Genomic DNA, 11,729 nt, shown 5'->3' with positions numbered 1-11,729 from the left:
GGAAAGGGTGGGTCGGACCAGCTCTTGGCAGAGCACAGCTGTGCTGGCCACCAGGTGCTCCTTTTCAGCATCCCCCCAGCTGGAACCCACAAGCATTGGGTGCTCCCTCCTTCAGTGTGTGGGGATGCTTTGGGAGAGCAAGGGGACTATGAACAGCCTTGAATTCATTGTTGGGTTAAATGGCAACTTCTCATAGAGATGGCTAAGATCTACCTGGTACGTGAAGCAACCTCTTCCATTATCCCCTCAACAGACTGCTGGCAGGAAGAATTGAACAAGCCAACTTTGGTCGGGATGGAAAAGAGCCTAAGGGGGAAGTGGTGGGGTCACCATCCCTGGGGGTGTTCCAGAACTGTGGAGATGGTTGGTGGGGAGGGTTGGGGGTCTGAGAGGACTTTTCTGACCTTAATGATTCTATGATGAACATGGGAAAAATAAAGCCTTCATTTTCTCCTCAGCTTCCTTTTAGTCCTACTGTTCTGCTCGCACCAACACCAACCTTGGGCCATCCAAGTGGCTCTGGCTGCTCTCCCTGGTAGAAAAGCCACATCCATGTGAGGAGCAGCCTCACGTTTCCTGCTGCAGCTTCCCTTGAAGTCACAGGGAATTGTGGCCAGGAAAAGCACAGAGCATCCATGGTGGGGATGAAGGTGTCTGGGGGGCTCAGCGCTGGGGTCGGCATAGGATGGCACCGCGTTGTGTCCCCAGCGCTGCGCTGCGGTGCTGCCCCACGCAGACAAAGCACTCACTGTATCGCAGTCTGATTCCCTTCATCCAGGGGATAAAATTAGAAAATCAACCTAATTCCCAGGAGCCTTGTTAAATCAATACGACATCCATCAGGCAGGCGAGGCACAATGCAAGGCTGAGATAAAATTAGAACGAGACCCCCGGGTGGGTTGGTATCAGCTCTGCATTTCAGAATTGGCAGGAGCTTTTGCATAATTTATCAATTACAAACAATTTAATTCATCCAGAAGAACGGCTCGCAGGGTAGCTTTGGGTGAGCTAAATGGCACTGAGGCTGAGCGGCTTCGGGAACCACCTGCAATGGGGCACAAGGCACGGAACCAAGCTGGGATGGGGCTGCATGGGCCTTAGGATGCCGGTGCCAGCATGGAGCTGCCTGTGCTGCTGGCAATGAGACAAATGGGACACAAAGTGAGAAAGGCTGAGGATGGGATTTGATGCGTCCCACCCCCAGCCCGGAGCCAAGAGCTGTGAATGCTATCATTCTGTCCCAGCAAGGGAAACACCAAAGGTTAAGGGCAGGTTATTTGAGAGAACAAAAGTGATAAAAATCAAAAGCATTTCTTCTGCTGACTCCGAGCCTTCAGAAGGTTATGAAGCGCTTCCTTCCTGCAGCCCTCCTTTGTTCCACTGCCTACTGCCCGGCTGTGCTGCCCAGCGCGGCTCTCATAGCAAACAATGGCAGTTTGTTTGGGAGAGGGGAGGTGGGAGATCAGGGAGGGGTGACAGCCCCCTCTGGAAGTGACTCCTTCCCTCTATGCTTCTCCCCCTCCCCTCTCCCCCCCACCATCCTGCTCTCTTGTTTCATCGCCGGCTCGCGCAGTTATTAAAGCCAAGAAGTTAAGTGGTGCGTAATTATGGCATTGTAGTTGCTAATTATAATCCCACAATGAAATCAGTGCTTTGCAACGAAGGCCGCAAAGACCCAGTGGTTAGCAGCAGGCCTGTTCCTCACTCCTCCAAACTGCTACTGGCAGCAAGGAGGACTTGCAAGGAGGATTCAGATGGGGTGAGGCACACAGCAGCACCCTCCTCCCATCAGTGCATCCCAGTGGGGCTCCATGGGGCACTCCGTGGGGGTGGTACTACCTTACAGTGCATAGCCCAGCACTCCTGGTGCCGCCGTTCCACCATTCCCAGCATGGCAGGCCGTGTTCCCTCTCCCCACACAGCTGCCTGGATCCATCCCTATCCGTTACCATCGTTCTCTGTAGCAGCCTAATAACACTCCACGCTTTATATCCTAGGTGCTTGATTTATTAGGTAATTTGTTTCTTCTCCATAGTGCTGGCCCGCTTGTCATCCGTGTAATGGGATGATGGAAGGGCACGCTGCAGACACCAGGCATTAAAAGCTAGGCAAATATGACCCATCTAAACTTGACGTCCAAAAATCGATTCACAGCAATTTTTGTGCTTCTGGCTTGCCTGAGGGGGGGGAGAGGAGGCAAAAATTACAGTGATTCACACAGGGCTGCCCTCCATAAGGAGATGGGAGGGAGGAGGGTGCTGGGATGCTGCAGGTGGGCACTGTGGGCAGCGGCTCAGCCCAACCCTGATGTTTCTATATCTCATTTCTATCCAGCCCCCAGGGTCCTTGGGAGAGCCCTCCTGTAGGCACAGCCCAGGGGTGGTGGCTCTCCTGGTGCCACTGACCTCCCCGCATCGTGCTAGGAGGAGCTCAGTGCCCTCATCCCACAGCTGGGATTCAATGTTCAGCTTTAGGATGGGGATGCAGGAGGGATCTGCAGCTCCTTCATCAGGATGTTTTCCCTTGCTCAGAGCAGAGCTGTGTAACCTCAGCCACCTCCAAAGTGTCTGCCGTGGGCTGCCTAGGAGTAAATGGGGCGCTCATTAAAGCCCAGGCAAGGAACCACAGTGTGTTCTAATTCACACTGTCATTTATATTTATTAATGTAATTAACCTGCTCAGGTAGCTGTGCTGGCAAGTAGTGTGAATCAGTGGACCAAGGAGAGAACCCAGGGCCAGGCGTGGGCAGTGTGCCTGGGCTGGCTCCATCGAGGCTGTGAGCACCACTTGCCCCACAGCAAAGCACTGGGGCAGCAGAAGACCCTGCTGGGGCTCACATGTCCTTAGGGAAGAACGGGGCCACAGGGGTGGCCCAAAGGAGGATGTTGCCTATGGCTGTAATGCAAATCCCATTGCAATACTGCAAGTCCTGCTGCAATACTGTAAATCCTAAGGAGCTGAAGAACATGCAGAGCCCCTGAGTTGTGTGGTGCATGGGATCCACCAGCACCTCCTGGTTCCCAGCCATGTCCCTGCTCCTGGGCGTGGGTCTCAGTGCTGTGCTCAGCCCAGAAGTGAGAGAGGTGGTGGCACAGAGCTGTGCTGCGGCGCTGCTCGTGGGCTGCCTGGGGCAGGAGAGCAGGGATTGCAGCAGTCTCAGCCAGGGCAGCTGGAGATGCAAAGGCAGATGGGGAACTTCAGGCACTGCAGGGCCATGAGCTGCACCCAGCATCTCCCACACTGATAACCATCAGCTGTTGAGGGTGTGGACGACATTAGCAACTCAAAGGGATTAGGAGAGATGTGCACTGGATAAGGGCATGTGCTCACCCGGAGCTGGCCTCGGCGCTGGCAGGTGGGTTGGTTTTTGGGGTCGGTTTGCTGATATGGATTATCCTGCAGCACTCGGTGAGGCACCAGGAGTGGCCATGAACTGGTGTTCTCATCTCCCACGGCCAAGGCATCACCACAGCATTGCCGCAGTATCACCCCAACACTCACAGCGTTGCTGCAGCATCGCCGAAGCACCTGCAGCTTCACCACAGCATTGCCACAGCATCACCATGACACTGCCACTGCATCACTGCAGCACCCACAGCACCACCGTAGCGCAGGGGCCACCCCATCCATCCCCAACCTCTGCCAGAGACCCCCAGGTTTGGAGCTCCAAGAACAAGGGCAAGAGCAGCCTGGCATGCATGGAGAAAAATAAAACACAATTAAGGAAGCCAACCAGAACACCAAGTTAATGAGCAGGCTGGAAGCCATCATCCAGAACCTGTTTTGGCACAGGGTGCCGCCCCGTCGTGCCAGCCCGGAGCTCGGGGGGGAGGCAGCTGCTGCCCCTGGGCACTGTGAGTCTGGAGCAGCGCTGGTTTGGTGAGGGGCTGGAAAGTGCAGGAGCGGTCACCTCTGATTTCAGCACTTTCTACTTTTTCTTTCTTGTATTTTTTTTTTTCTTCTTTTTTTTTCTCCTCCGTGTTATTATCTTCGTTAGGCTCTGCTTTGGCTGCAGGGCCCCTCCGAGAGAATGGAGTGCGGCGTGGGTGTTACCGGCTGCTGGCGCTCCCCGGCTCCGTGAAGCAACGCCAATTACTAATTTCATGGAGATAAGCCCTTCTGAAGGAGGGGGGGGAAAAGAATTCTCCCAGCTTTGAAATCCAAAAGGCGCCTTCATTTCTGCATTCCGTGAAAGCTCACAGGGCTGCGGCGACGGCTCCCATCCATCCGCACACCGGAGGGACAGAGCAGCACCCAGGGGGCATCACCTGGAGGTACAGGGGAACACGGTGCAGCTGTGCCCCCACCCACGTGTAACCCCACAGCCGGCCCCTTCCCCCCGCCGCTCCCACAGCCCCGCAGCACCCAGGCCATGAGCACGGAGCAGAATGGCGGCGCGCAGAATGAAGCTGGGTGTAGTTTGCATTTTTATTGCTCTAGCCTCAGATTCCAGCCTACAGAAAAGGTTTCAAAAAGGATTAGATGCCATAAAACCTTTAATAATCCTCCCACATCTTACGTTTAATTATTGTTTTTACACATGCGGAGCCAACACGCCTGTAGCAAGCAATCACGTCTCGCATGCCACTCCTCCTGCATTTCTTCTCCCCTGCGTGGCTCCGGGTTTCCACAGCTCCACCACCCAGCAGGACCCATCCTGGGGACTCGCAGTTCCTCCATCCCATAACCACAGCCCTGTAGATGTGCATCGCATCCCGCAGGCAGCAGCAGCTCCGGGCAGTTTGGCAGATGTGGATATGGGGGCAGAGCAGGGGGATTTGGGGGGCGCTCGCAGAGGAGATGCTGAAATGACTCTTGGGTGGGGATTAAAAAAAATACCCTTGTCTCCAGTTCTAACCCGCTTGCTTGGGAGGAACACGTTGTCGCTCATGTGCTGCCATCAGAATGGTTACTGGAAGGGAAAATCAGATCTTTTCATCGTTCGTTCATCTCAACAGCTTTTCTGAAGCCAACCAGGGCTGGGGAGGATTCAGCTGTAGGAAGAGTTTAAGAGTAGAGCGCATCCTGGTCACATTTTGGTACCATTTCAGAGGTTCCATTATCCCACAGAGCACTTAAAAGCAGCCCCACAGCCTCCCCAACTCCAGGCTCCCACTGACACCAATGCCAGGGCCATAATGACATGAGGACCTAGGGACTTGGGATGTCCCCATGGTGTGTCCCCCGCTCTGCACCATGTGCCAGGCAAGGGAAGAACAGCTCTGGTTGGGGTGGGGAGCTCTAGGGCTGTGCTGGGCCTAAACAGGCTCTTTGTGAATGACTTCATTATTATTATGATTACTTATTACCTAAGTGCTGCTTCCCCATTGCCCGTGGCGTGGCCTTGCTAGGGGGTGATTTTCACCCCGTTATTTCTGGGCTGGGGGAACCAAGGCCAGATTGGCTCTCCTGTTCCCACATTCAATCCCAGGCACATTTGGAGGCAAAGCCTCATTTTTGGAGGCATGTTTCCCCACTGTGACTCCAGGGACCCCCATCTCCCTGTGCCGAGCACGCTCAGGGCTGGGTGCTGGCAGCCAGCACTGCTGCTACCCCACGGAGCAGCATTTGTGCGTGGGCTCATCCCAGCCCCGCTGTGACTCATTTCTGATGAAGATGATTATCTTTTTGTTCAGCAGAAAGCCAGCAGTGGGACGGGCTGGCACCCACAGGGCTGCTCTCCCCTGCATCGAGGCAAAGATGTGCAGCATCAGCAGAGGTGGCCGTGGCCTCGCTGGGAGGAAGCGCTCCCTGAGCACCGTGCACAAGGAGTTAAGGGGCTCAGCCTGGCTGAAGGAAGCCTCCCTCAGCAGGGAAGGAAAGGACAGAACAATTCCTCATTTATTTTGGTCACAGGCAGTGTCCCATTAAAATCTTGCTGCCCGAGCTGTGCGCACATGGCAAAAACCAGAGCACCCGGCTCCCAGCGAGACAAAGGCAGCCTGTGCTCCGGAGATGTTTTATTCATGTGCAGCCTTGGAGCACAAACAAGCCCCACCATTCCAGCTTGCCTTTGTGAGATGGGAATGGCAGTGAGGGAACGGAGCTGCACCCAGAATTGCAGCTTCTTCTCCAGTCTGGACGGCTGCTTCTGCTCATTCCCCCACACCACGCAGGAGCTGCATGCTTTGCTTGCCATCCTTGCATTTCATGAGGGCACGGGGACAGTGCTTGGCTTCCAGCAGGGAGGAAAGGCCCCTGCAAACAAAGAAATAATGGAGGAGTCGGCCTTCGCCTTCCCCTGATTGGCTCTAATTGAATATTAATACCATCTTGATCTTATTTTAATGCTCCATTTAATCTGAATGTTTGTCTTATTTTTGTTCCCGGCAGAGGATTATGCACACACGTGACATTGGGCCACTGCTACCACGTGTGGAGCATGAGAGCCATTTCCAAATGGAAATAATTCCAAAGGGAAAAAACTCCAAATGGAAACACCTCCCAGTGGAAATACCTCCCAGTGGAAACACCTCCAAGTGCAGCTATCGGGACCATTGGGAGTGAAGTTCATGCATGAAGTTCAAGCTCTTTGTTTCGGGGCGTGGAGAGCAGCACCTCATGTCCAGACACGTGCCTGAGAGGCAGAGATTGCACATCTCCAGGATGTGAATCCACCTCTGCTGTGACGGAGGTGTAGGTGGGGCGACGCCTCCCAGTGCTGCTCTGGGTGGGCTGGGGGGGGGGTTGGGAGCCAGGAAGGTCCCATCCCAATGGGGTGGGTTCCTCTCTGAGTTATACTGAGAGCACCGTTAGTTAAAGCACTCTTCCTGATGGCCATCCCGCTCACCAAGAGGCAGCTGGGTGGGTGGTTCTGCCCCTGGCAGCAGGGATGCAGGGACAGCACAGGGCAGGTGTCCCTCCGTAATTCATAGCGTTCTCTGCATGGAAAAAAAACCCTGGGAAGCAGCAAGGCAAAGTGGCAAGAGTTGAAGTGCCACGGGTCTCTGTTCCCATCCCCAGCCCAGGGCCTTAGGGTAGCCACAACAGGTGCTCCCATCCCCGTGCCACTTAGCTTTCCTGCCCAATCCCTCCTTTTTCAGAACTCACAACACATTTGGTAACACTGAGGTAATGGGCCAGGGTTTAATCCCTCCCAAAATCACAATAACCCCACAGATGGATGCACCAGTCCAGGAACGCATTAGTATGGGAGAGCACAGCAAGTGGTGCTGCTGCCAGAAATACCAGAGGAATTAGCAAATTGGGTTGCAGCTCTCGAGTGAAACCATTTATTTGGGATGGACTGTTCCTTCTTGTAATCCTCTGTCATCAGCACTCGCTGCGAAAATTTAACTGTGTCAGACTAAGCCGGCGTGGTAAGCCTCAGCGCTAGCTCTGTGGGTACAGAGACTCATTGGTTGCCCAACGCTATTTGCAAGTCAAGTGCATTTCTTTCTTTGTGCTGTAATTGCTGAAGACTGCAAATGCCTTACTAAGCAGATCGAGGCGGCGGGGCCGGCTGGTGCCAGGGGGCTGAGCCTCGGCTGTGACTCTCACTAACCCCATCCATTAGCCTCCATCCTCCTGCAGGATGTGGGGCCGGGGGCACACAGCCTGCTGCTCGTTGGAAAGACATTGACATGGGCAGTGCTTGGAGTGTGGAAAGCTTATGGTGACACATAAAGCAGAGGTGAACATTCCTAATGGCTTTTCCAGTGCTCTACAAAGGTAACTTTGAAAATAAAAGAGATAACTTTAAAAAAGTGCTGCAGCTGAGCCCGCACTCCTGCCCCCCACTGAACTCCCTGCCCCTTACTGGGGAAAACACTGGTGGAGAAGAAAGCTTAGGAGGAAGACGTAGCAGTTCCCAGGTGTGCGAAGCTTTGGGCTCCAAACCTGAGAGCATCGAGAGTTCAGCTGGGGTTATGTCAGACCTGGTGACACAGAAAGCTCTTCCCTCCAGCGCTTGAGCTTGCGTGCCAACCACTGCTGTGGCTGCTGAACTGTGTTGCACCCCGGCCTCATCCCCAGGACATCACACATCTCCTCCTCCAACCACTTCTGGATGCGCAGCTCTTTGGAAATCTGCTGCCCTCTCTTTGGGCTTTTGATGTACCCCGGGAGGAGGGTGCGTGGTAAGGTAAGCATTGCTTCACTGCTGTTTGTGCAACCCCGCTGCAGATCCCTTATTATTCACGATGATATCTTGCCACTTGATATGCATAATAGCTCAGAGGTACCGTTGACTACATTTTTCCAGCGCTTTGATGTGCTAGCGATAACTTGTTTCTGTTTCGCAGCCATTAAGCTAGGTGGAAATCATTACACTACATTAAGTGTGGGGTTTGTTCTTTAATCAGTGTTGTTCTGGTTCCAGACTCGGTGTTGCAATCTGTCATATACAGAAAATATCCTCTTAACTCAGGTAACAAGTTTGGAGGAAGCCAGCAGAGCTGAGCAGGGTTTCGCCGAGGTCAGGAGCTGAGGGCACAGTGCTCCCAGTGCCTCGAGCATCCCTGGCTGTGGTTGCTCCTTTTTCAGGAGCAGGCGCCAGTGCCTCCAGGACAGACCCTGTGGATCCATCACACACAACATCTGTTTGACATTTTAATGTCATGTTTGTGAAAGCAGCTAAATGGGAAACTTTGAAGGTAAGGCTTGAATTTTTTAGGGTGCAAGGAGAGGTTGACCCGAGCACGTAGGTTCTGGGAAAGAGGGGAGGAGCACCCAGAAGGGAGAAGCCCTGCAGTTGGCGCCGCAGGGCACCAGTGCTGCTCTGTGCAGAGCCCCTGGAAAGCCTGCACAGTTTGCAAACCAGCACCGTATTTGCTTTGCAAAACCTCTAACCACCCCTCCCCAGAGTATAGGACAGAGACAAGTGGGAAGGGGAATATCACAGCCCATTAAGCCCTCGGTGCTGGGATGGGGAGGGGTGGGTGACCCCACCACGGATGGGGCCACACCGCTCACATTGGCCCCTGCTCTCACTCAGTGGCTTTGGCACTGGTGTCTCAGTTTCGTTTCCTGCTTTCTTGCAGCCTCGGCATGTTTAGCTTGGCCTCCTGCATTCTGTGACATGAAAGCCTTGGCTATAAATACATCGTCCCGTCTCCGAAGCCTTTGTCGTGTTTTCCTGCTTCATCCTCCCGGGGAATGTCGGGTGAGGGAGTGCAAGGTCCCGCTCCCAACTGCAGCTGCTGGAATCCTTGCGCTCTGAGATGCTCCCCACGGCCCCCGCCTTGCTCCACTGATCATAGAAACACAGAGTTACTAAGGTAGGAAAAAACCTCTGAGATTCCCCCAGCCCGAGGCCAACCCATCACACCGTGTCCTTCAGTGCCACATCTCCACATTCCATGAGCACCTCCACAGATGGTGACCCCCCTTCCCGGGCAGCCCATGCTGGTACATCACCGCTCTTTCTGAGAGGACATTTTTGGATGCTCCCATGCCAGCCCAGGCAGCAATGAGTGCCCACGCCGGGGCAGGCACGCCTCGTGGGTAGTAAACATGTGTACAGTAGCTGCCCATAATTACAGCCCTCATTCAGCTGAGCATCGCCGCTCAGAAGGCATCTAAGCATGTGCTCAGAGGTAATTACACGCCTGAAGATCTTCCCGACTAGGCGCGGATTTCAGGCTGCGTTCGATATCTCCTGCCTTAGCTGTGATTCAGCAGCACTGTGCTCTGCCTCTCTGTGGTTCCAACGACTCAAATCATCATGAGGTGACCACAGGGCCTGGCACTGCGATCCAAGCATTCTGCACTTCTCTCCGCTTTGTAGCTAGGAAAACGAGTCTGCTTTTGAATCTTGTTGCTGATTCATAGCCCTTCCCTCCATGCAAGACGGCAAATTAAAGGCTGATTAGGAACCGGCTCTGCAGAGACCTCATGAAATGGCTTCTCTGACACTTAGGGGGAAAAAGAGACAGAGAGAGAAAACACTTGGTTAGAAACTGCCTCGATACAAGAAGGCGAAGCCGCACCGGGCCCTGTGTGCAGTCAGTTTTTCCGTCCCATTTGCATAGCAGCTCTGGTTTCACGCAGCCGGCGTCGCCCGCTCTGCTCTGCGTGTGAACGGAGCCCACGGCCGCTCTACGCCGTGCCCACGGCTCAGCTCCCTGCAGCGCTGCGTCCCACAGCCGTGCACTGCCACGCTGCGGGGTCAGACACGGCCACCAGCTGCAAAGCAGGCGGTAAATGATAAGGAAGCCGGCTTGGAACAAAGTGCCCCCAGGCCACCTTCCGCTTTTACTATTATTTCTTTAACAAATCAGAGCAGGCGTTGTCAAGAGAAGAGAATCTCGAAACAAGCGGCTTGGGGTTTTGCTGCTGAAGTTCCCCAGGGAAACACTCCTGGAGCCAAAAGGCACAGCAGAGGCGGCTGGGCGGCGCAGGCAGGCAGTGCTCTGTGCCATCCCCTCGTGTTCCACACCATGAAGTCTTCGAGGGTTTTTTTCAGCTGAGTTCCTGCTGCACAGCACACGTGGCAGTGTGCCTCGGTCTATAGCATGGGAAGGGCAAGCAGCTCATCAGAAGCACGCAGCTCATTAGAGGGGCCAGTTCTCCATCACGTAACCATGAAGTACTACAGGATGCAAGGAGTGGGGTCCTGGGGCAGGAGCCAGCAGGTGGGCGGATGCAGGTCCCGAGTCCATCAGCAGCCATGGCTCCTCCATGCACTCACACCCTCTCTGCCCTGCTATGCTGTGGGGTGCAAGTCACCTCCCAGAGTTAAGGATGCACCATTCCTGCATCCAAACCCAAAACTGAAGCAATGTGCTGGCGTGGCCGCTGCTCTCAGGGAAAGCAAATTGGCTCAGAGGAGCAGAACGGGCAGCGGGCAGCACCTGCAGGGCACCCAGCCCTGCCCTTCCCCTGCCACCAGCTGACTGTGTGACCTGTGCTACCTGGTGCGAGCCTCAGCGCTGCGGATAGAGTTATCATCAGCATCTATTAGCGACAACAAACAATATCTGCTTCATTCATTGTTGTAGGCTGGATTATTAGCTCTGGAAAAACAGCTCCCGGAACACCCAGGGAGCCAGCCGAGATTCATCTGTGTCTAATTAGCAGTGGCTTCCTTCTTTGTTTGTTCAGTTAAAATTAACTCTCTTCCTGGAAAAAAAATAAATAACAAAAAAAAAAAAAAAAGAAAAGGAAAAAAAAGAAAAAGGAAAAAACACACACAAAAAGCTGACGCTGCCTGGGGCTCTGGGCCGGGCAGATTGGGGGCATGGCTATGGGTGACCCAGGGGCTGAGGCAAGACGGGGCTTTCCCAAACCCACCATGCAAACCCAGGGATTTTTGCATTTGCTTTCACGTCTCCTTGACCCCAAGGACTGGTTAATGTATTTTGTAAGACTGCATCTGTTCTTCGTCAGCCTCAGCGTTTGTGTTCAGTTGCCAAAGGCACTCAGATAGATGTAGAAAAGAAGCCAAAAAAGAACCCCAGATCCCAAAGCCCAAACGTTTCTTGTTAATCACAAAGAACCAAAAATAACTCAAAGCTGCGGTCGTGGAGCTGTGCAACACCTGCAGTGCCAGGACCTTCACGGAGGAAACCAAAGCTGCCCTGAGCCAAACCAGGGAATACGTGGCACCCAAGTGCTGGGCTTGGTGTGCTAAGGGCTAACAAGCAGTGTCGTGACAGCTCTGGGGAGGCACAGAGCATCCCTGCAGAGCAGCAGGTGCTGGGCTGGTGCACACCCTCTGCTTGCTATCACTTCATCCCAGCACGGGTAAAGCATCCTTACACCAGGGGACCGTGGAGATGCTGAGCGCT

The sequence above is a fragment of the Lagopus muta genome, chromosome 10 (assembly GCF_023343835.1).
Source record: "Lagopus muta isolate bLagMut1 chromosome 10, bLagMut1 primary, whole genome shotgun sequence".
Taxonomy (NCBI): Eukaryota; Metazoa; Chordata; class Aves; order Galliformes; family Phasianidae; genus Lagopus; species Lagopus muta.
The sequence above is the reverse complement of the archived record's forward strand: the minus strand, read 5'-3'. Positions refer to the sequence as shown.